Source organism: Sebastes umbrosus, chromosome 1 (assembly GCF_015220745.1).
Source record: "Sebastes umbrosus isolate fSebUmb1 chromosome 1, fSebUmb1.pri, whole genome shotgun sequence".
Lineage (NCBI taxonomy): Eukaryota > Metazoa > Chordata > Actinopteri > Perciformes > Sebastidae > Sebastes > Sebastes umbrosus.
This window is the reverse complement of record NC_051269.1, coordinates 39,011,778-39,037,873: the sequence shown is the minus strand read 5'-3', so window position 1 is coordinate 39,037,873 and position 26,096 is coordinate 39,011,778. Positions and strand designations below refer to the sequence as shown.

At 39.9% G+C, this 26,096-nt stretch overlaps 1 protein-coding gene across 2 annotated transcripts in view; it reads left to right on the top strand.

The window, feature by feature from the left end:
- The first annotated feature begins 947 nt into the window (after window positions 1-947).
- The window catches only part of foxp1b (forkhead box P1b), a 196,606-nt gene continuing 171,457 nt past the window's right edge, over window positions 948-26,096 (top strand). Inside the window, exons 1-2 of one of the 2 annotated variants that reach the window (XM_037766652.1) lie at window positions 948-1,133; window positions 24,049-24,125. The gene's annotated coding sequence lies outside the window, so the exon portion shown is untranslated. Of the gene's footprint in view, window positions 1,134-24,048; window positions 24,127-26,096 lie in introns of both variants that reach the window. The other variant, XM_037766725.1, reaches the window with a different exon arrangement.

Sequence of the window (26,096 nt, the reverse complement as noted above, 5' to 3'; positions counted from 1 at the left end):
AATAATAAATAAATAAATAAATGTATTAATTAATAATAAAAACAATAGAATAAACTCACAGATTAAGTGTGGAAATATTATATGTTTATATTATATGTTCCCAGTGACTGTGCCTGGTCAGAGGGTGGCGCTCTCTACTAACAAACAGACTTGTCCCTCACAGTGTTCAACAGCAGCATTGCTCCCAGATGCAGCCATGATAAATGTACTGTCGTTTATAGCGACATGGAGCTTGTTCAGACCTTGATCAAGGACAAAAAACGACTTAAAATACTTCCTCTTGAGGTTAAATTAATGTTGCTTTACAATGAGTGTTAACTGGACTGTTGAGCTGGCCCATGATAATTCTCCTCTTCAGGGGCAACTGACAGAGATTTTAATTACTGTCATAATCTTTTTTTTTTTTGCACTTCTTTGTGACTGTTTAGGAGTGAAGAGAAAACTTTGCAACCACAAAAAAAATATGCAAAGCAGAGATTCATAATAACTTTTAGATGTCCCCCCTTTCAAAATATTATGAAGAATTGTCCCACAGCAAACTGACAGAAGCTGGTTATCTAAAACCATAATACCACCCCTCCTTTAAATAGTTAAAACTCCTCACAGTTGAGATTAAACATCTTTGATGATTATGTCATTTTCTGCAGGAACAGTTAAAAAAAGAAGATTTTTTTATGAAATAATAATAAGTTCATTGAGCCTCGGTTGTAATTAGTCAGCTTAGACATTTTAGCTTTTCTGACAGCCCCCTCTCTCTCCTGTCACACTTTCAGCTAAAAACTAATGCATATCATTACATTTCCCCACAGAAAGGAGCTCTACTACTACTACTACTACTACTACTGAATTCTACTTCTTCTTCTTCTTGTGTGATGTTTCTGTGAAGGGATCTGAGATGCAATGAACGTTGTTTACCCAGCAGGTGGATATGACGTCACGGACTTGGAACATCAACAACAACAACATCCAAATCCGCGATTCTTCCTTTTTTTTTTTTTCCTCCTGCTTCTTCTTCTTCTTTTCTCGGCGTGTTTAAAATCTAACATTAAGAGAGGAGCTTCTTTTCTCATGCGAGGCACACTGCGAGGGTGAAACTCCACATTTTTTTTTTCCTCTCCCCGACGCCCTCCTCGGTAAGATGAGCTCTTTTTTCTCCTTGTAGTTAAGTTAGTTAGTTAGTCCCCCCACCTCCTCCTCCTCCACCACCCACCACCACCACCACCGAGGCAGGCGGAGTAATATGTAATATTGTTGCTGTTTACGGGTGCGATTTGTTGTCGCACGCGTTACTCGGTACACAAGCTCGCGTGCACGGGCTCGTTATATCTTAGCGAATCGGTACCCCTCCGCGTGCGCCTGTTCGCGTGCTGTAAAGCGGTAAGTTTCACTATTCTCATCATGTTAACATTAGCTCTTTATTCTCCTGCTGTGTGTGTGTGTGTAGAATGTCTGGATACCTGCTGATGCTGCGTTCGAATGCCTCACACACATTCCATTTTTGGAGTTCCATTCTCATTTTGATACATTTTGATACAATTTGATACAATTAAATAAAACACCTGTGTTTATTAGCATGTGTTGGGTAGCTGCTGTAACGTTTTGGTGTTTTTTGTAGCTAAGTTGTAGTACTTTTTTGGGGGGGTAAAGTTTCTAACTTATGTTTAAGTCGAGACCCCCACCACCCCCACGCAGGGTGGAAATGCACCTTTATAACCGTATAGTTGCCGTAAACAGTTAATTACAACCTGTTACTCGTACAGCCGTAAAGAAAGTTTCGTTAACGCGGTGAAAGGGAAGTTTTGAGTGCCGTGATTTCTTTTGGAGTCAGACCAGAGAGGGAGCTTTCCCCCCCACGTGTTAGCTGTCCTGCAAACTCTCTCCGAAAGACCGGAGAGGAAAAGCATTACAACAAGCCTTAAACTATAGTTATTATAATACTAATAGAGCTTTTTAGTTAACAGACTTTTATTTGGCTTATGCGTTGTTTAAGGCTGTTCTTGTGTTTTCGGTCGAGCCTACACACAACAATAAAGCGGATATTCACCTCCATAGTTTAACTTTTCATCAACACAAAGGATTTAAAGAATTATTTTAAAATTATAGCTGTGACAACTTAAAGTCACAGCTCAACTTTAAAAGTTGTATTTAACTGTATTGCTTAAAAGTTTGAAGTGGTTTTATTGAGTCAGACTATAGTGTGAGTTAAAGTTGAACATTTTCTTAACTGTATGTAAACAGGCTGACGTTGCAGAACATTTTATTACTTGTGAAAAATAGTTTAAATTTTGTTAAATTAACAATGAATTGCTTATAGTGTGTACGTGTAAATTAACTGCACTGTACTTGAGCAAAAATATTTTGAAATAAATTCAAAGCAAATCAAATTAAATAAACTTGTATTAAAAATATTTTAGATATATTTTCTGTTTAAATTAATATTTTATAACAGGTGTATTGCAGACAAATTGGTTAACAGTGTGATAATGCATTTTTAATGTGCAGCTTTTTAAATATATATTTATGTATTACAGTATAAACACATGTATCATGTAGTTAAATCATGATTTATTATTAATTTGTAAAAAATTCTCACCTAAAATTTGTATTTAATATAGTAAAAATAGGTACAGATTATGCATGTCTATCGAGAGTGAACTGCATACATATAACAGTGAAACAATACCCTAATATTATTTTTTTTTTACAGTAAGTCTGCAGCTGGCAACAGCAGGACTAAAACCATCTGAAATTTTTTACAAAAGGGAAACTGCAGCTTTAACAAGTATTGCTGGCAGTGCTCCCTCCTTCTTGGTCTTTGGATTAGTCATTGTCTGAGGGGAAAAAAACACTTTTTTTTGTAGGAGAAGTAAAGTAAACAGCCTCCAACAAGCGAACCTTGACAACCCAGATTAAGGAAAACATTGGAGATCAAACAGTGCTGCTGCTGGGCTGTTGTCATGAGCTGCCTGAGAGAGAGCTGCAGACTATTTGAACAGGCACTGGGGTTTGTGTGCTCACTTATGCAGAAATGGACCTTCGCAAATGCTGACCCAGGTTTTAAAACACGGGGATGAACTTTCTTTGCAACTTTTTCTGGGGCCTTCCGTTTGACACATTCAGCTTTGTGCTGCTGTTTCTGATGGGAACAACCTCCGTCCCCCGCGTCTGCTTCTAGTGTGGCTGTACTTTCTCTGCTCCATACTACAACTGAATAAATTGAGTTGGCAGGGGGGGAAAGTAAAAAAAAAAAAAAAAGCTTGAAATTTGAGGAAGAGCAGCTGTATGCATTGTTGTGACGCAAGATCCTTAACGCACCAGTCTGTGATTTTGTATTATTTGGAAAGCCCTTGTTTCTAGTTTGGCCTCTTCAGGCTGTGGCTGCGGCTCTTCTTTGTAGAGAGTTGAGGTTCAACTGGTAAGAAAGTAATCAGTCACTCATGCATTCAGTGTGAGGACTCCCATCCCCGAGTGGATCGGCCCTCTCTTTCATCTGACGGCTCAGTATTTGTGAACACACATTGAAATACCCTGTGCTGGGTACGGAGGGGCTGCAAACTGACTGTGCACCCTTGCTTGCAGCTGAATGATAAGGAGAGTTATTTTCGGTCCAGTGTGGGAATAAGGTTTTGCGTTCGTATTGTCTCTTTCAGATTTATTTGCCGGCTTCACCCCTCATTTGATTTCAGATACAAGACGCCCTCGAAACCAGTTGCTTGAAACACTTTTTGCACAAAGCGGAGACAAGTGACAGATGAATAAAAGGGAAATTTTCTGGTAAATGTATTTGTCATGTGATTTTTGCATGTTTGATTCACGCAGCACAAAGGCAGTAGGAGTACCGGCAATATGAATACGAGTGCAGCGCGCTCATTAGTGCTGTATTACGTGAATGGAAGTGATAACAAAGGAAAGCAGAACAATATTTCCAGGGTAAAGGTTAGTGTGTCCCGGCCCCTGTGGCGTGCCTAGGCAGACGGTCCTCCATGCCAGGGAAGGCTATTGGTCAGAGAGTGGACAGCTTCAGGTGTGCTCTGTGCAGCTCCTCGGTCTCTATGGAGACTGCAAAAATGCTCAGGACGGCCATTAACTCATGCAGCCATTAATTACTGTCTTCTACTGTCATCTGTCCTTAATAAAGGGAGGGATGCTGACAAAAAATGTCATCCTTGTGCATGCAACTGCAATCAGTTAAGGTGCGTTACAAAATGAATTTGCTGGTGGTGGTGGTGGTGGTGGTGTTGTGTTCAGGAATACAGCACAGATTGTGTCCATTGTTGGAAAATATTGAAGATTTTGTTGTCTGACAATTGTTGTTTTGCAGTAGTTGTTGGTGTGTTTGTTTCAGATGAAAGTAGAGTTGTTATTTTAATAGATAATTGGCTTGTTGCACATGCAGTTAAGTTTGTATTAGAATAGATGGGCTGCAGAACATTTTGCCTCTGTTATATCAATAAGTTATATTCTGTTCCTTTCCTTGTATCATTGCTTTTAACAATTACTGTATAAATAAGTAGGCTGTTTTCCAAATTCTCAGACTAATATCAACATATTTTGCATTGGATTTCAGTCTAGGTAAAATGTGTGATGTGTGTTTTTGCAAATACTCACGTGATACTTGAGAAAGCTGCAGGAAAAAGCTGATCTGATCGAGCGTGTTGCTGAAAAAGATGAAGAAAGACTTGGAACAAATAAATGAAAAATGAAAGGGAGTTGGCTTCGCACTGTGGTGTGGTTTGCATTGACATTTGACACCCTGATTAGGGTAGTGAAACTCTGAAACCTATTCAACATGTATGCATTTACATCTTTATTATTCAGATACAGTTGTTCATGCATTATTTACACAATTTAGAAAATTATTAGATCATTAATGAGATGAATTGTGTCGCTGCTAGACTGAGTTTAAGTTTGTTTTTTCTTGCTTTAAACACTTTATGAGCTATAAAATGGTTGTTTTTCTTACCCACACAATCCCCTGTTCTCATTTTGAGTGAGTGCAAGAGCCTCTTAGCATGTAATAACTTAAAATCAGAGTTTCTTTAGAAGCACAGCAGCACTTGTCTGTTTTGGGAACGATGCAGGTAAGCTACAAACATTTCCATCCAGACATGAGGGGGCTCGACCATATGCTACAAGCTGTGCTCAGCTGCCAGGCGAAACCTCAGCACCTGTTTCTATCAGCTGTCCAGTCTGTATGTCAGTCTGTTTATGATGTGGCTTCGGTGGCCTGATGGATGACATAATTTCATTTTTTTAGGGAATTTTTCTAGCAAATATGCGTTGATGAGCGTTTACACTGAGAGGGAGTATGTGTTGTTTCATGCCGAGGTGACAAACTGTAAGTGATTTCCTCTCTCTGTTTGAACTTCCACTGGATTTTCAAAAGTCAGAAGAAGAGAAAAATAACGTGACTGTTGAGTTCCCGGAGCAGATAACGTTGGAATTAGGCTATTCCTGAACTCATATGGTGGCATGCATGTTGGCCTCACTGATGTTGGATGTGATATTTACTAGGGACTGTAACAATACATAGATCTGGATCTACATACTGTATATAGATTCAATGATCAATATCATCAGTGCAAAGTGAAGACATCGGTACATATCATCTTTAAGATGCACCTTTATTTTGAAATTTCCACGGCACGTCTGTGTTTTTGTCCAAGCGCACTAACTTCTTACAGAGCCCAGTAATAAAATTGTCAAATCATATTTTAGCTGCCGTTTTTGAGTTTTAGGGATGCATCAATCTGACTTTTTCAGTCTTGACACTGATAGCGATACCGAGTACCGATCCGATACCAATGTTAAATTAATAAGCTGTATGCCTCACTGTGTGGAAGTGACTGAGATCATTCTTTTATGTGTCAGGCTTGACTTGAACATTGCTTTCCTAACTTTGTAAAACAAAATGTAACAAATAAATACATTGATAATATAACATACATTTAGTGAATTGTTATTTATTATTAAAATACAATACATACACCAACAACTTGGCAAAAAAATTACAAATCAGGTGTAACCCGGTTTAATGCAGTAACAAGAATTAAAAATTCTAGTATAAAATGTATATAGTATATTAACATAAAATTGAATTTAATAGATCGACCCCATGGTCACCGATATCTGATCCAGCTATTTGAGTCAGTATCGGCCCGATATCCAATCTGGTATCAGTCTCAGTCTATCCTTAGTGACATTATGTAAATGTGAGAGATTGTGTTAAATAGATGTACGTATATCATCTCATATTGATCGCAGGCACCGGAATTAATCAAAACCGTATTGTGGCAGACCTTGTGATATCAGCAAATATCGTATCGTTGGCCAAAGAATTGATTTAATATCATATTGTGATGAAACTTGTGATTTACACCCCTAATATTGACCTGAAATAGACAATGTGACGTGAGAGTTTAAGAAGATTTCTAAAGGTTAAACTCTTTTTTTTTTTTTATATTTTGATGACAAGTTGCGCGGATTGATATTTATTTGTGTTGCCGTCGCCAGTAGAAACCACTTTTCAGTGAAACACATGCGGTTAGATCTGTGATACATGTTTTTTCTTTGTCTGTTTGTGACGTGTTAGGTTCTAGTGGTTCAGTTGTGGTGGCTGCTCGTGTTATCTCACAGGTTCCTGTAATATAAAAAGTCTTCACTTTGCACAAAACTGTCCAAAAACTGGATGAGCTGCAAAATAAAAGCTTTCATAATCTGGCTATTAGGTTAAATCATCATTATGCCGTGTGAATGAGGGTAGCAAAACTGAAATTGACTACTATGAAAATGTCACTTAAACCCTGTTAACTCCAGTAGGCAGCGTAAAGTAGAATAAGGTTACAGGAGCACATCTTTAAGGGCCTCATCCTTGACTTCTTGGCTGTGTTTTCAGTTGGCAGTCCCAGCCTAATAAGAAACATAACATGGCAGGGCCTGCTCTTCCATCATCATTGCCGGGTGGAAAGTTGGTGCGCTTTGATCATGTCTTTTGGGTGCATCACTCCGGCTTAGCCTGCTGCTCGCTATGTGATAAGCCATCAGAGTACTCAGATCTAAGCCGGCAGCTCCGTGGGCTCGAGGAGAGACAGGAGAGAGTAATGGAGATGAGGAGAGAGCAGCAATGCAAATTTTTGTTGACAGACTGTTACTGCAGCTGTTCTCTTTGCCTTTTGAATTCAACAATGTTGCTGTCCCTCTGCACTCGTCTGTGAAGAAAAAGGCCAAGTTTCATTTTCAAGTCCTTTTTTCTTTGTGGAACAGCGCTTGTTCCCGTATTAGATAATACATGTTTTTTCTAATAAGATACAGTTTTCACTCTGTTCTTCTCAGAGTTTTCATTCACATATCTTGAAGTCGGAGGTCAAAGGACCCCCTTTGAAAATGACCATACCAGTTTTTTCCTTGCCAAAAATTTGTGTGACTTTGGAGTGTTATTTAACGTTCTTCCCATCAACAATCGATTTGTTAAGTTTTCTAGTTTCATATGACACCAGTATCTCCACTTTAGCTTTAAAACTGAGCCCGCTACAACCTCTGAAAGATGGAATAGCGGCCATTCCCTCCGGCGGGCCGTCGAATTGTTAAGAAGTTAATAGTTTATAGGGATGTTATTAATTACCCGTTAACCGACTTTACGAATTTTAACCGAGAAGTGCTCTTGGTTAAACGGTTAAAAGAAATATTGAAAATGTAATAAAATGCTGACCAAAACTCAGAGGAGAGGCTCGTCACTTTAAGGAGAAAAGCTCGTCCACCTTAACAGCCTACCTTAAGAGAGTCTGAGCCGGTGTTGCAAGATACAGGAAGTCGGCCCGGGTCTTGATCTGAGGAGTTGTAGCATTTATTCACTGACAAATAAACTGTACACACACTGCACTGCTACGTTCACAGCTGTAATGCCACCGACAACCCCGCACTCACTGCCGCCACCCACACACACACACACACACACACACACACACACACGGTCTGTCGGACACTCGCTAACGTTACGCCAGGCAGACGCACAGTTGACAAACCTGCAGCTAAACTAAGTGATTGAGAGGTGGTGGAGACTTACTGGGAAATTGTCTGCATGTGTCCACCACAATACACGCAGCATCATGGATGCTAACGGTCCCAGACGGGTGAACTGGGGACTCGGTTGTCTGTTTTGCACATACGCTGCAGCTGCATGCACCGCTGCATGCAATGCACTAATCTTGTCGGTTAATAATCGGTTAATGAGAAAGAAGGAAAAAAATTCTAAATTAGCATCCGTAATTTAATCCAAACTTATCAAAACAATGACTGTTACTGCAGCTGTTCTCTTTGCCTTTTGAATTCAAAGATGTTACTGTCCCTCTGCACTCGTCTATGAAGAAAAAGTTTAATTTTGAAGTCCTTTTCTTTGTGGAACAACACTGTTCCCATGTTGTGTATTTTGCCCTCTTGGCAATTAAAACACCTTTTAATGTTAATTGCCTGAAAAACATGTGATTTAATTATTTTACAAACCGATGTACTCTTAACCGCAGATACGAGTTCACTTTGAAGTGCTCCGTGTTCACACCGCTCTCTTCCATCTGTACATAAAACATCATTTTGGACCCCCCATTATGAAAGGGTGCTCCTAATTGACGGGTTGTTGCTTGTTTATTTGATATATATTTACCAGCTGGGTGGTAATTGGGAAGCAGTAATTACCCAAGATGCAGTGCACAGGCGCTTCAGCAAAGGTGCTACTGCTGATGCTGATGAGTCTGGAGCACAGATGAAAGTATGCAGGTTACTATTATCATCCTAGCAGACTGTTTAAATAGTTGACAGCGGAGAGCAGCGATGGCTAATTGGGCCCGTGTCCCTTATAGAGCCTCATTGTTTACTGTGATGATGCACACCGTGAAATCAAAAGCTTTTATCTTTGTGCTGCTTTTTCATGGCACAGTTGTGTACCTGAGCAGTTAATAGCAACTATAAAAGGCCAGCGTATGTAAGGGCCTCGTGGATTTGGAGTCCCTCCTGGATGATGTAGTTCCTTCACTGATAATGGCCTTGTTAACTGAGATTCATTACCTCTTCATTCAGAGTCCCCTGGATATTGAGGGAGAGTGTTCTCAAGCTACTGGGTCTGCCACGGTGAAGTCATACTGATGTGGTTTTTGTGAGCTATTCATGGAAGGTGGTGACGGTATCTTCCCTGACTCCTGATGATTCAGTTGACCTGAGACCGGGGCGGCGGTGGGGGTGGTGTTTGACTTTGTTTGCTACTCAATTCCACTTTCACACCAACTCTCGCTTTCTCTCTCTCTCTCTGTCTCTCTCAGACACTTTTCTCTCGCTCTCCAATTCCCTCAAACATACAGAGATGCACACCTTGTTTGCGCGCAGCCTGCTGTTGTTTGATAGCCCCGCTCTCCCAGTAGATCTTCAGACATTGTTGTTGTTTGCCTGTGTTGGATGGAGTGTGTGTGTGTGTGTGTGTGTGACTTGCATTTGCCCGGGCTCCTTGGAGGGAGTTTGTTTTTGTTCTCAGTGTTGTAAACAGGGTGGGGCTCCATTCCCAAACCACTCAGTCGGAGATGGTTATTTTCACAGGAGTTATTTTTTTGTTTATCATCTCGGTCGATAGATTAGCCCGGGATGGAATTATGTGTTGGAGCAGGTAGCGTGGCTAACCATTAGCTGCATGTGCTGACCAGATAAACACTTTGTCACGGTTGTTTTGGTGATTAAAGGAGCACTTTTGATGATTACTCCAATTTTGTTTAGCAGTGATATCATTTATATCTTTCCATACGATTATACTAAATGCCAAAATTCTAATTTTTAGGGCTGTAAATCGATTAAAACATTTAATCGCAAATTAATCACACATTTTTTTTCTGTTCAAAATGTACCTTAAAGGGAGATTTGTCAAGTATTTAATACTCTTATTTACATGAAAGTGGGCAAATATGCTGCTTTATGCAAATGTATGTATATATTTATTATTGGAAATCAATTAACAACACAAAACAATAACAAATATTGTCCAGAAACCCTCACAGGTACTGCATTTAGCATAAACAATATGCTCAAATCATAACATGACAAACTGCAGCCCAACAGCTGTCAGTGTGTCAGTGTGCTGACTTGACTATGACTTGCCCCAAACTGCATGTGATTATCATAAAGTGGACATGTCTGTAAAGGGGAGACTTGTGGGTAACCATAGAACCCATTTTCATTCACATATCTTGAGGTCAGAGGTCAAGGGACCCCTTTGAAATTAGTGGCGTTACTCATTTTCAAATAAGTAATGTGTCCGTGTGAAGTGACTTCACAAAAATATTTTTCAATTACAGAATGTTGCTTTTAATAAAACTCTTCCACAGCCATAATGTTATAGTGATCATCACATTATTCATTTTGTCCATATTGTATGCCCCTTGGTTGACCATATACCTCAGCTTTAGATTTTGGACATTGTGAGATAATAGCGGTCCTTGCTATTCCTCATTTATAACTCCGGCCATAGTAGATCACATTTGGTACTTTCAGTAGAGTCTTCACTCAGGTCATGGCATCATTTTTTGACTTTGCTCAAAAGTGTCTTTGCCAGAGGAAAAGAGGGGAAAAGTTGTCGCCAGCTGTGGTTTTATCAGAAGCAATTTCAATATTAAGATTTCAGTGAAAGGCCAGGTCATAATGAATTCAAGTCCCAACCCAGTTTCCAAAACAACATTTTTGTTTATTACAGCCAATTGGCTGAACACACCCCTGGCTAGGAATGACTATGGCTAGGGATTCTCTTTTCTAGCCCACTTGTCTGCTATGAGCGCACACTAGTTGAGTCATGTTAGAAAGCACCAACTTAAAAATGTTTGAGGTAATATTTGGCCGATACTTGGATTTATATGAAGAGTGTTTGAGGCTCTGGTTTATCAAGCAACTGTAAAGATGAGATCCACACAAACATCCATGTCAAGGTTTGGTACATCTGTGGCTTTTAACAGAGCCGCTCAGCATCAGAGGCTGCGGATGTGTGTAAAGTCCCTTTTTCAGATGATGGCGACAGCAGCAGTGTCTGCTGCTGATCCTGCAAAGGTCTCGCCAGAACCACACAACAGCAAGAACAGTGGTCCGCCATGTGACGTGCAGCGACCGGCAAGTTTGGAATGGTCTACCGCAAAGTTACCGTCGCGTGCAAATGAATACAGAGGCGGGAAGCGGCTACGTAGGCTGCGTTCGTACAGTCAGCTAAATCCAGTTGTCGATCCTCACGAGTGCAACAACAGTCTATATAATGTATATGGGTGATTTACAGCTGAGGGAAACCCTTGTTCGTTAACCTGATCGTTTACACCGTGGACTGTATATATGGATGGACGACGCATCTCCACTTCCTCCCACTGTGCAAAAATGAAGCCAAAATATCCTGGATAAGGACACCGCCATCATGCATTTTTGACATCATCATTTGAAGCAGTAATGATCGCGGGATAGAGCTGCGGTATCAAGGTCCCGCCCACACACCTGCACAAGCCAATCACGAGTCGAGCACGCCCACAGCTTGTTAGCGTGAGCCACCTAGCTGCTACGTTAGCACCACGTAGCTGTTTGTCTAGATAGACACAACAACTAATCATAATATCTCTATACATCTGCGTGTCTGATATAAACACACACAATGGTCGGACAGCGCTGGCTATCAGTGGAAATGTTGCTAAGCTAGCTAGCGACATTGTCATTAAGTATATGAACCATAGACTGTATATAAAGATCTTTAAATACAGTCTATGTTTGAATCAGACAATCATGGTTATGGAAAGTTAAAGATAAAGTTATATCTCCTCTTGACATTCTCTACGTACAATTCTCAAGCTTCCAGCTCCACGACTACTTCACTCAGAGCAGCTGCCAATCATGACGTCTCAACCCCTTTTCATAGCATCGAATAACTAATTAAAACCAAATTTATCAGACAAAATGAACACTTGAACGTACTAGGGCAGCACAATTAATCAAATGCGACCTAGTGCAATTTTCAAATGCAGTATTTGTTAAAATTCGCAATATTTGTTAAAAGTTAAAATGTGTGTCAAAATACGATTTTAAATTCAATTTTGCGGTGCTGCAGAGATGTCCTGGGCTACACATCATATTCCACAGACCTAAGGAAACATCTCACACCATAATCATTTTCATATGTTTATCAATAGAAATGAGAATAATGATGTTAAAATGATCATTCCCTCTAATTTAGCAAATCAATCACATCGCAGTTGCAATATAATTTTTTTTTTTAAATCGTGCAGGCCTAGAACAGACGTCAGTGTGATGAGAACCACCTGAAATGACAAAAAAAAAAAATATTTGTACTTACTTTTTTTAGTCCCTTCCGCTAACATTGAGGGGGCGGGGCTTTATGACGTATACTGCAACCAGCCACCAGGGGGTTTTGACTTCATTTTTCGGGAGCCGCCATGTCGTCCATCTTTATATACAGTCTATGATATACACAGCGCTCATTTCTCTCTGTATAATACAAGACTCACTCTCACTAGTACATCAGTCCCAGACATTAGCTGTATGAGTGTAGACCATACTCATTACTCAACCATATATTTTATAGGGGAAAAAACGACCAACTCAAAACTTGAGTGAAATTTAAATTAATTTTTATGAATCCATCATAGCTGCACGAGTTCTCAAATCAAAATCATGTTGTCAATTCATCTTAAATGCAATTTGAATGATGATAGGAGACGCTGTAGGAGCATTTTGTGTACTGTAATAGCTTGGTGCTGGTAGTATTCCCCTGTTTCCTGAGACTGATGTGCTTTACCTCTGTACAGTAAGCATGCACACGCACACCGGTAGTCAGGTGACATAACAGCAGGCGGTAACAACAGGCGCACAGCTCTCATGTAAAAACGTGATCTGTGAAAAACAAATTGAGTGTTCCCAGCGGTGGGGAACAGACAACAGCAGAAAGAATGATGGTTCAGTTGTACAGGACTTTTTTTTGGAGTTCAGTGAGCTTTTGTACAACAGCACAAACACTTAATCTCTTGAATATCTCTGTCATAAAACCAGCATTTGCAGGAGATCTGAATGGGTTAATGCTGACTTAGCTCATCAAGGGGCTGAAAGACGCTCTTACTGTTCGGCTTTCTTATGAATACGTGGTTTATATATGGGATGGAAATTTTGTTTCATGTTGACTGTGGCTTGCAAAACATTTATCCAAGTGACTACCTGACTAGTCTAAAAAAAGACCAAGGTAAAGACAGAGAGATAACAAGAGAAAGAGTGGGTGAGCGAGAGAGAGAATCTGAACTGGAACTGAAACTTTATTTGGTATTTGTTTGGTTCCAGGAACTATAGTAAAAAACATGAGAAAAAATCTTTTTCTGTACGTTAGCAGTGATGTGAATACCAGAGATGAACCTGTGACAGCAGTAGCTTATGTATCGGTCAGACACGTGCATGTTACACTCCGTAGTGGAAGAAGTACAAGTACTCCATTACAAGTCATTCATTTTAAATCTTACTTAAGTAAAAGTACAGAAGTATTATAATCAAAATGTACTTGAAAGATCAAAAGTAAAAGTACTTGTTTTGCGAATTATATATTATTATATATATATTATATTTAGGGTGTTCATTTTAACGCCACTAATTTCTTTAACGCATTAACATAACTTGCGATTTTTACGTCGTAGCGGGTTAGTTTTAAAGCTAGAGTGAAGCTACTGGTGTCATATGAAACTAGAAAAACATAAGAAATCCATCGGTACCAACCATGTCATACTAGCTTATTGTGAATGAGGCTAAATAACGCTCCAAACTTACGCTAAATTTATGTGAGGAAAAACTGGCATGGCCATTTTCAAAGGGGTCCCTTGACCTCTGACCTCAAGATATGTGAATGAAAATGGGTTTTATGGGTACCCACGAGTCTCCCCTTTACAGACATGCCCACTTTATGATAATCACATCCAGTTTTTGGGGCAAGTCATAGTCAAGTCAGCACACTGACACACTGACAGCTGTTGTTGCCTGTTGGGCTGCAGTTTGCATGTTATGATTTGAGCATATTTTTCATGCTAAATGCAGTACCTGTGAGGGTTTCTGGACAATATTTGTCATTGATAATTGATATCTAGTAATAAATATATACGTCCTTTTGCATAAAGCAAGAATATTTATCCATTCCCATGTTGATAAGAGTATTAAATACTTGACAAAGCTCTATTTAAGGTACATTTTGAACAGATAAAAATGTGCAATTAATTTGTGATTAACCGTGATTAACTATGGACAAACATGCAATTAATCGCGACTCTTTAATTAAATATTTGAATCGATTGACAGCCCTAATATTTCAGTTTTTAGTGAGTGACACCGACAGGTGACATCAACGTTCCTCCCGCATCATGCACACGTGTGCCAGCGTTGCTTTCCTCCGAGCTCGCCACTGTTAACCATTGACTATTTACTGTTTACGGCCTTTTTGTTGGGAGATTTACTGCACCTGTTGTAAATGCTGTGAATAATACGCTGTGGTTTAAGCAATCAGCTGTTCTGAGTTATTGGATATTTTTCTAAAAGCCTTTTCATGTCGTGTATATGGAGTGCAATGATGTACAAGCTTTTAATGTGTTGACCAATCAATTCCTCGCGCCGAGAACAACTCACCGTTAGAAATGAGTTAATCAATCTTTTCATATCCTACTACAGAGAGGATTTGGGCCGGGATTTTGAGTGCATTTCTGTGTACTTCATACACAATTGTATGCGGTGATTGAAGGGGCTAATTCAAAGAATTTTTATCACTCCGACCAACCCTCTTGCAGTGTCATCTTTTTTTCTGCAAATTCCCCATAAAATGAATAGATGAGCAGTCTCCTTTTAGAGCATAATGGCTACATTAGAGTATGAGATGGATAGCAGATGAAAATCCTGTATCCTTCATGCACTCTTTCTCTTTCACTCAGTCACTCTGATCTCTTCTATCAATAGCGGTCCTGTTTAAAAGACCTTGCAGGCCACAGTGAAGTGTTCAGTTGAACCTCCCATAGACAGAGGAATGGGAACAGCAGAGGTGAGAACAATTTGAGCAGTAAATTGTAGAGTAACTGGTGCAGGATCGAGTGTTTCAGAGCCCGGCTTAGCTAATGCATGATTTCATGCAGGGGAAGCAATAATAGATTTGTTTTGTCTCTGTTTAAGTCTCTCCACCTTCATTGATTGCAACAGCCACACCCTCCTACCAGATTCACAGTGACAGCTCTTTTTTCCACCAAGTGAGATCATGCCGTTGGAGGCTGCGTGTTGTTCTCATCGGGGCCGACCACATAGTGCCAGTCAATATGTAAACAATGGCGGAGACAGTTTCTCATTGCCTGACATTTCTCATTGCTCGGCTGATGATTCATCTGAAGGGATGTCATCTCACAAAGTGTTTTCTGGGTGCACTGTACTTATGGTGGTTTCAATAATTCACCCTGTGATCTTTGCCCCGCCACATTCCCTGCCATATACTGTATATGCTAATATTGGAGGCCGTTCGAGGCCACTCGCATCTTGTTTGGACTCTGATCCATAAATAAGCAACGATTGTTCAGTTCATGTGACCAGATGTGGAAAAACAAGTTCTATACTGTTGCTAACTACAGCTACCTGTGTAAAAGTTAATATGTACGGAGGTTATCACTTTAAATCATAGTGGATAATTGTGCAGGATATATGTTGATGACGCTGTGTCCTATTGCAGTTAGTTTGCACTGCAAGCAAACCCCTTGAACTCATTTAGTCTGTTGAACATAGGAAGTAGCTCTATTCATGTTTAAAATAACTTGGCATCGCTAAAGGTAATATATAGATAAAACATTGTGCATCTTGTTTTTTCATGTGTTCAGGTGCTTTGTAAGGACAGAGTCGGTTCTTATAGAATGCCTTTCCTTTTTTTATTGATGGCAAAATGTGCTACGCATGAATCAAACTTGAGATAAAAATGGATATCTATATATGGATATCTAATAATCCATACCAATACCAATGCAATTCCTCCATTCTCGATACCGATTCGATGCCACGGTAAAAAACAAAAGGAAAACAATAATTCTCATGTAATTCAGCATCCACTGCTTTATTGCCATTTGCATACTGGTTGTTGTTATGAAGTTAAACAGGTCATAATTCTCTCTCTATTATCTATTATATATTGCTGTCAACCATCTCCTTCAAACAACTGTACCTTTTCAGATTTCTCACCAAAATATAAATTTTATTACATTTGAACACATCATGATAGCATTATAATTTATCTTTGCCAAATACAAATTTTTACTGAATAGAGCCTGAATGCATCATACTGTAAATCAATGTCACCTCCTGTTAACATTATCTGTTAGCTCTGCAGGAATGCGCTGCTCACCGGCTGCAAACCGCAAACGTTAACTAGCCCTTCTCCTGCCAATTTCAACACAGATTTGTAGTTCACAGTGTAGCATTATCAGGGAAAAACTAGGGTGCGTCCCCTGGATGTGTCGATTGTGAATTTACTGCATCCAAAACCTATTCTTTTTTTCAACAGGGCACTGTTAGACCCGAGTCCTGGTGGTACCTGCGGTACTGCATTCACGTTTTCAAAATTTTGGCCTCCACTTGGTACCGAAGTTGGTTCTTGTGACATCCCTATATAGGATTTACATAGAATTTGCTGTAAATTTTAAATAATTTAATATGGCTTACTAATATTCCCATGGCAGGGCTAGTCGATAGAACTATAAAAATAACATTTCAGTATTTTTAAAAGAGTACTCCACTGAAAAGCTATCTTTTTAGTATATAATGAGGAGGCGTCATCAAAGAAGGTTGTTAGCTATATTGTGGAGAAACTTTTTTTTTTTACTACTTTTGTGTGCATTTTTGTAAGTATTCACAGAGGTAATTCATTAATCAACATAATGCAACATAACATGAATATCACATAGTTCATCTGCTTATAAATACAAGCCAAAATGGTGTTATTGGAGTCAACAGGGTGAAAATACACAATATCCATAAACAGTGATGCTGGGTCAACTGTCTGTAGACAACCAACTATGGGGGCATTTTGTTTGTTAAACATTCAGCAATACATCTATTGTTTACTGACAACATAATAGGATTAAAGCATGTCATCTGCATTGTTTCTGTCCTGTAATTTAATTGGGTTTCCGCTACAGAAAATAAAAGAGAATTGCCATTGAATAATAATGACAAAATCAAGTGAGATATGTATTCCACTCGAACTCCAGCTGAATAAGAGTCGTAGCTTTACAGGAGGCAAAGATGTTCTTAGCTTTCATGTTCCGGGAGTGAAACCTTAGATATTTCCCTCCACTTGTGCTAATGTAAATGATTTGCATGGAGTTTGTCCCTGCTGATTAAGGCTGTTTGGACTGTTCTTCTTTGGAACCGTGCCAATTGAATTTTCTGCCTTCTAACACGCTTGGAGAGCGGGGAATATGGTTCTCATTGGGCCCGAGGCTTGATCTCCTTCTCGCCTCCCCCAATGCTTCCACATCACTCTGACAATTAGCGAGCTCGACCATCCCCAAATGACACACGTAATTAAAGAGTTGGCATTATAATTACAATGTGTTTATTGTCTGTTTATGGGTTTTGTGCAGTGCATAACGCACTGGGAGATTTCTTTGGTGTAAATGGATCGAGGGGCCGTTAATATACTTGGTGGTAAATGCGATTTCATGTGGTTAACATCTCGGTATCTCCTTTATCGGCCCTCTGACGGTTGCTCTGTTTGTTGCACACTACAACGCAATTTGGCCGACAGCAGAAACTGGCACCCGGAAAAACCAAATTATTTAGTCATGGGCTTTTAACGGGCACAACGGTAAATGCATGTTAAGTAAATGATGCAATTTATTCCCTTCTCCTCATTGCCAGGCTGGCTGCCACGGGACTTCTGCCAGCTTTAAATAAGTGGTACCCAGATGGTATTCACATGATGCCCACTTGGTTACAAAACGGTCCCGGGGAATAAAGCTGACTGCCACAACAACCGATGGGTCAGCCGGCGAGCCTGTTGCTTTTGCACTCTAGCATGCGCAAATGGGTTAATGTTGTGTCACTTTTGCTGGATTCTTTGGGAAGGTTGTATCTCAGGGGTCCTCGATGAATTGGAAAAGAGCGCCGTTAATGAGGAGGGCGGGATGGAGAGATAGGGGAGAGAGATTCTCTGCAGGAGTTCGGTTTTTCTTTTTTTTCCGCTAATGTGGGGCTTCTTGATTCCTCAGAAAAGAGCGAGGGAGGCGAGTGATGAGCTTTGCCTCTGGAGGAATATAAGTCTGTCAACATTTCTTTACCTTCCTATCTTAAAGAAGGCAAAGTCTCTTCTCTTTTCTTCGTCCTCCTCCTCCTCCTCCTTCTCCCCTGCAGCTGTGCTGGTCTCTGGGCTGGCTGTCTCCTGTAGAAGTGGTGAACTGTGTCATCTCCAGCCACTAACAACTAACAGCTGCAGCACCAGCCACCGCTGCAGATCGAGGGACAATGTGAAACTGATTTGCTAACGCAGAGAAATAAATAAACAAAGCCCCCTGGGAAAAAAAAAAAGAAACAACACCACAAACAACACACAGCTTATGCAAATGCTGGGGAAATGTGTTGGCGAATCGATAAGCCCTATTTGTGTACGAAGAGACCATTTTTACACAGAGATACCCATAACTAAGTTTGCTGTTTTATCTGCAGTAGCTACCCCCAAAACATCTGTTTAGTTTTTATCTTCCACAGTACATGTTAAACCCACGCATTATGATGAAACACAAACTATTTTGTTGTTGAGTTGTGACATGAACCGGGCAGGGTGCTCGTTGCTGTCCACGCATAAGACGCCAGATGTTCGAGGCAAAGTTTTTAGTCATTGTGCTGGGAGAGGGGTCAAACTGTCAGTAGGTTAAAGGTCGAGCAGCATAAAGAAAACTGCAGCACCCACACAGTTAATTAGAGATGAGAGATTTATCGTGGAATGGTATGTTTATGTCACCCTGTTAAGTTCTTGCTGTTGTTTTGAGCCTTTAAAATATGAGTGTTCAGTCAGTTTGTTGCGAGACATGACAATTTCTCTTGTGAGATATGTTTTTTTCCACAAATGAAAAATGAAATCTCAACAGCCCGTCCCATTGTTTAGCTTCTTCTCCCAGTCACCTTGTAATTGTTTCTGTGTCAGAAGCAGCTATTAGTATTGCTAGAAAATGGTAATGCTTTGAGAGACTCATCTCTTTGAGAGAATGGCTCTCTATCACACTCTCACATTCTTTTAAAAGGGAAAAGGAAGATGAATTTTGCCCATAAAGGCTGTATCACAAGGGCTTTTTATCCTAAATGGCTCTGGGGATTGTTATCTGTGGGAAGTGTGTCCTGCCTCTGTCGTGTTCAATCAAGTGTCCACTTAGCTGTGACTGGGAGTAATTGTTCCCAAGTGGGCCACACACTGACCTGTTAATGTCTGCGTTGACCCTCTAACCTTGTCAGCACGTCTTGGGGAGGAGTTTAAATCATGTGGATCTCCTCCGCGTCTTTACGCTACCGGGTCAAGTGGGCGTCGGCCCTGAAAGACCACTCTCTTGTAATTGTCCCCAGCAGCATGGGTCAGCCATGGGTGTTCCCAAAGACCGGCTCTTATTAGATGAGGTACTGGGGGTGGTGTGACTTAATGGGTCAAGCCATTGATCCGATACAGCACCAACGTCCCCCCAGTGCAGTCTCTGCAATACCTGATCACTGGCTTGACTCTGGCTACATTCTAGATCCATCTCACCGACTTTATGGATGCCAGCTCGCAGTCTTTCAAATATCATCTCTTGTTTGTGTATGACTTATTGTGCCCCTTATTTTCCATGCTCGGATTCGTCTATTTTTGATCATTTGAATAGGGGTGTCGATACTTTGGTACCAAGTCGATGCCAAAATTCTGAAAACGTGACGGTACTCGTTTTTCTACAGTACCGTAGGTACCGCCAGGGCTCGAGACTAACGGTGTCTCGTTGTCCCGGAGACGATAGAAAATGTATTTGGGATGCAGTACACTCACTACTAGTACACTCACCCCAATTTTTTCCCTGTTGATGCTACATTGTAGGGCTGTCTCGAATACCATTTTTTGGGCTTCGAAGCTTTGTTGAGTAATATTTGAAGCTTCGCTTTGCTTCGTTGTGCGGCGTAGCGTGGTGCAGCAGGCTGACATGTTCTTCATCTCCAACGTTTAAGTGCCCGAGACAGTGCCGCTGCCGCTCTACTGTACGCACACGCACTTCTACACACAACAATATCCGTCTGAGAATATCTAATAATAATTCATGTTGAATATGATTTGTGGGATTATTCCTTATTTCATGGGCTATTTGGAGATTTATACATTATTATAACATACTTTTATGACCCCCCCCCCCCCAAAAAAAAACCCCCGAAGCATTCGAAAAGTGATTTGGATTCGAAACGGTCAAAGCTTCGAAGCATTCGGGTCAGCCCTACTACATTGTGAACAACGAATCCGTGTTGAAATCGTCAGGACGAGAGCTAGTTAACGGTAGCTGTTAGCTCCGTGCAGGACTGTGCTGCTTACGGTTGCTAACAGCTAACGTTAACTAGCTCTCGTCCTGCCGACTTCAAAACAAGAGATGCCATTGTTTTACATTATGATGCGTTCAGGCTCTATTCAGTAAAAAGAGAGCATTAGAAAAAGGTAAATTCTATTATCATGATGTGTTTAGATGTAATCTTATAATATGTAGTTTTTGGCGAGAAACTTGAATGACCTTTTTACCTTCCTAACGAAAACATTACATTACATTTCTGGTATTGTGACATCCCTAGTTCCCCGTTGTAATTCATGGTGTAACATGACGACAACATCAACAAATATTTTCATATGTTGTGTTTTCAAACGTGCAGCAGGTGGCCCGTACTGAATATATATAGCAAAAACACCGTTTGGTTTCACCTGATGGGTGCTAATTTCCGACCCTTCTCAATTCCCCCCTCAACAAGGATGGACAGCTTCAAATGCCTGTCTAGTTTTTGCCTTTAGACTCACAAATGAGTGGCAATTAACACACATGCTGCAAAGTGGAGTTTCCTCAGAAACTGACATCGTTTGTAATGTGAGTGAAAAGACGTGGATTACAACCACATGTTTCCAGAGAAGGGAGTGAGTGTTGAGCAGCTGGCAAGCAAAAAGGCCACAAAGTGAGAACAGTCAGAGGTAAAAATGTTTTAACTTTATGTCAGCGTCTTAAGTGTGGAGTATATCTCAAAGTGTTTGGTTGTTTAGTCTTTTTTTTATGGACTAATTACTCAATAAAACGTAACCACCTTTTAAAATCCAGTGCTTGTTAATTTGCAATAAAGACTCTAAAATCAGAGCTACCTCTTTAAGTGTATGCTATTTTAACTTCCCCTTTGTGAGACACATAAATCCCATCTCTTTTGAATCTTCTCATCAAGTAAAGTTAGTTGTATATGTGGGAGACATGGCAACCAGCTCAGGCTGGAGTCACTCTGTAGATCTCAAAGTGAGGGGACCTTTAAAAGCAAGTGCTCCTTTTGAGGGGTATGGGGGATAAAATAGCGCAGCCATAAATCCATGGTGGGGGGTGGTTGTCTGTTGGGATCAACATATTTTGGGGAGTAATGACAGAGATGCAACCGAGTAATCAGAAGGGTCTTATCTGGGGCCGATGGCAGGCCCAGGAATGTGGCCGCCGGGCTGTGGAAACAACGGCTGCACTAACGGGGTTAGTTGAATTCCTCACTGGTGAATTACGAGGAGCTGGGACGTCGGCACTGTGGTTTGTTGTGTCTAGTTGGAGAGCTTGCGCGGCTACACACAGAAACAGAGTTATAGATTTTAGTTTTTGACACGCTTTCTCTTAGAGCGGGGGCCAATTAACTGGCAGCCGAATTGCTTCGCTGGAAGACGCAGCCACATTAAACAGCAAAGTGGTACACGCATATATCATAGGGCAACAAGCCACACATGCAGCCATGACTCCTGTGACAGGGACAAAACCAGAAGCCATCCATTCTGCTGCCTCATTTGCATGATCTGAACCCGTATCTGGAAGTCATTAGCATCTTTCTACTTGTTTATCTGGCTACAGATGAATGCTTTTGAGCGCAATACAAGGTTTTTGAATAAATAAAATGTTGTTTCAAATGTTATGTAAAAAGCCATGTAATATTATTTATATATATATATGCATATATATATATAAGGTGGAGACCACTGCAGGGTTTATAGGTCACTGTATTACTGTAAGTACAGTCTCCGAGTAATCAGACTTGTGGCGTCATACCAACATGTAGCTTTGTAGTGTGTTACAGAAGTTTGATGACCTTTTTGTAGTAACTATCTCATCATGTTAGCTTGTTGTAATGAAATGTTTGTAATGTGTCCGTAATGTATTTAACAGTGTTGTCACAATACTGGAATTTCTAATTCCGATATAATACCTTGAAAAATATTTATTTTCGTTACCACATGGAAAAGTTGACACCACGTTGGGGTCCTCAAATTTTAGATTTTTATTAAAACGTAAATAGCAGTGTGTGTGTGTCAACTCGCTGTCAGAAGAATCGTGATTCTTAACTTCTACGATTCTGAATCGATTCACAACTTCCAAACATTTATAAAAAATAAATAAATAAATAATTTTCACACTTTATTTCTTTTTATTTTGTTCCGTACATACATGAACATCTGTACAAAATCAGACTTTCACACTATATAATATTCTATCTAATTAAAGTACAACATATGGACAGGATGACGGGAAGCAGCGTTCAGGTTTTAGTGTCAGATTGCCGTGTCGTTTCCTGTTCTTTCACTAAATGTTTAACCTTTTGTGTCGATACCCAAATCTCAAAATGTCAGAAGATGTAGGTTTTAATCAATCTTCAGATTATAATAAATATTTTTGGGGACTTTTACTAAATGTCATGCGAGAGGAGCTCTAACAAAACAAAGTAGTTTTTTTTTGTCAGGCAACTAAAAAATATTTATTATAATCTGAAGATTGATTAAAACCTACATCTTCTGACATTTTGAGATTTGGATATCGACACAAAAGGTTAAACATTTAGTGAAAGAACAGGAAACATCACGGCAATCTGACACTAAAACCTGAACGCTGCTTCCCGTCATCCTGTCCATATGTTGCACTTTAATCAGACATTTTATCTTTAAATGTTAAAATTGTAAGACATTTTCATTGAGTTTTTTGATTCGGGAATTGTTTCGAATCTAGAATCGATTTTGAATCGGGAATTTTTTTACTCGAGAATCAATTTGGATTCGGGAATTGTTTGAATCGAGAATCGCATCGTGACCCCAGGAATTAAAATCAAATCGAATGGTTGGATACCGAAAGATTCACACCCTTATTTAAAATGTCATTGCTTATTTTTCTTATATAATATTTATTTTTATTGGGGAACTTTAAATAGAAAAAAATCTACAACTTGTAAATCCTGTAGTCAGTGGGAACAGTTACAGTAAGTCTAAATATCAGTTTTATCACAATTTACATCACATACACCTACATGAAATGAATGCTGCACGTTTTTTTTTTTTTAAACAAAGGGCAAGTATGTGACATGTTTACCGTTTTAAGGTGACGAATGAACCACAGAAACTGCGACGCAACCACTTTTGCTAGTATTGTACACCATGCGTCCGTCATAGCGGCTTATCTGCATGTTCAGATATGAAAGATAACTTGGTATGCATGTAGGCCAGGCGATGCCAACAGGAATCGGTGCGTCACAACATATCAAATACTTGCGGCTGACGATGATAGATGATCACTTTTACTTTTGCCTGCTCTTATGTCATTTCTGTACATGTGGGCTCAGCGGACCAGGCCAGGGGCTTTCCCCACCTTTTCACTTCCTGTTTGTAATAGTTGTATCTTTCCCCTTCCTTCCTTCTCTCTCTCTCTCTCTCTCTCTCTCTCTCTCTCTCTCTCACTCTTTCTCTCTCTCGGTTTTGTGTCCTCTGTGACACCCCAGTGGTCCTGCCCTCAAGACTGTGAGCTGAGTTCTGATTGGAGGAATGGAGTGCCAGTCTGTCCTGCACCAGTGATCAGGGTATGTGGCAATCCTCCCACTAAGCCGTCTCTTATTTCATACAGTAAATGTGTGCGCTGTTTGTCTGTGAAGTGACTCCAAAACGCTGTTCGGCCCGACTGTCGGGCTTATTTGTATCGGGCCATAATAAGCTGGAAGCAGATCCCAACAGACGTATTCTGAGCTTTTCATCACTTTTATTGCTCAGCTGTTTGTGCCAGTGAGCAGTGGATGGGAATGATAAAGACACAAATAGCACAGAGTAGGGGCTGGATATTTTGGGAGAAAATATCTAATTATGATTTTACTGACCAATAATGCAATTATTTTGTATAAAGGAAACTCCAGGACTGTGTTTGTGGAGACAGGCCTCTGAATTGCTGCCCACATATCTGATTTTGCCAGCGATTTTTAAAAACATCTGGGTGGGACTAGCAGAGCCAATCAGGGCTACTTCACAACTCCTAATCCTGGAGGTCCCGACTCCTAAGAGCTAATAAATGAATAAGCTTAAAACAATGATATGATATTCTTACATGTAACTAGAAGATCCTAACCAGGGCTCAACAGAAACTGATACCATTTTGAGAAATTGGCAACTAATTCTTGGCCTTTGGTTGCCGTTAGTGGCACTTCAAAATAAATAAATTTTTAATATTTGTTGCATTAGTGATTTAATATTGCTGTTACAGTTAGAACCAGACTCCGCTGCACATGCGTTTACTTGTGTGCGTACAGGTATCTGTTGTAGAGACGCTGGCGAAGCAAATCAAGTTGTTTGACTGTGGGGGTGAAACATCAAAGACGAATGTACAGATTGATTCAACTGACTAAGAAGCAGATGAACCTGAACGGAAAACAAAAAGGAAATTTGTGACGTCTTTGGAGGCGACGTACCCCGGCATCTTATTATAAGAAAGCTTTTATTCTTTTAGGTCACATTTTCATTATTAAACTGACATATAACTGCATAGTAGGTTATCTTAATTACTTAAAATATAAGGTGACTAAATGTGGCAACCATATTTTCAGTTTCGGCAAACAAAAGCTGATGCCTGGTTGCCAGCCTGGCAACCATTTTTAAAAGTTAGTGCTGAGCCTTGCTGACAGGGATCTGTCCACTCCGTCATTCTCACTACCCAGCTAGCTGCACACTGCCTGTCTTAGAATAATGTAATGATTATTTAGTGTATTTGGAGAAACACTCGCCACTCTTTTTCCGTCTTTTAAATGTCTCTTTTGAATATCACAATAATACAGAAGTAACATGAATCAGCCCCAGTTACGTTTTTAGGCAGCTGTTCTGGCTAAAACTTTCACCTCGTTGCAGCGTATTTAGATAACCTTGTCAATAATTGCAGGTTAGTTGATCGACTGAATCGTAATCCGCGCCTATTTTCATAATCAGTCAATGGTTTAACTAATTTTTGAAGTAAAAATCGCACAAATTGACTAGCTTCCAGGTCCTGAAATGGGAATTTTTGCTGGTTTTCTTAATCTTCTGTGAGAGTAAACTGACTGTTGTTAGGTTTTGTGCTGTTGTTTGGATAATAGAAAACATTTTAAGACATCTCCTTGGGCACTGGGAACTTGTGATGGACATCTTTTGCTATTTGCTGACACTTTGTAGACCAAACAATTAAAAGATTAATTGAGAAAATGATTGGTAGATCAATCGATAATGAAAATAACCGTTAGTTGCAGCCCCATTAGGCTCTAATTAAAGCTGGAAATGTTGCTCTTTCAAATAATGTTTTGATATAAAAATGATTAATTGTCCAGAACACTTGAAGATCTTCATCCTCAAAGTGCACGTTGAGCTCAGATGCTTTTGTTTTAGAAGTTTTTAGTGCTTGAGGGTATTTATTTATTTATATTTATTATTTATTATTTATTATTTATATATATCTTTTGTCTTTTATCTTTTTAGTTAACTATTAATACAGTGTGCAAAGTAAGGGTATTTTCAGGTTAAATCTGCTAGGTCATTT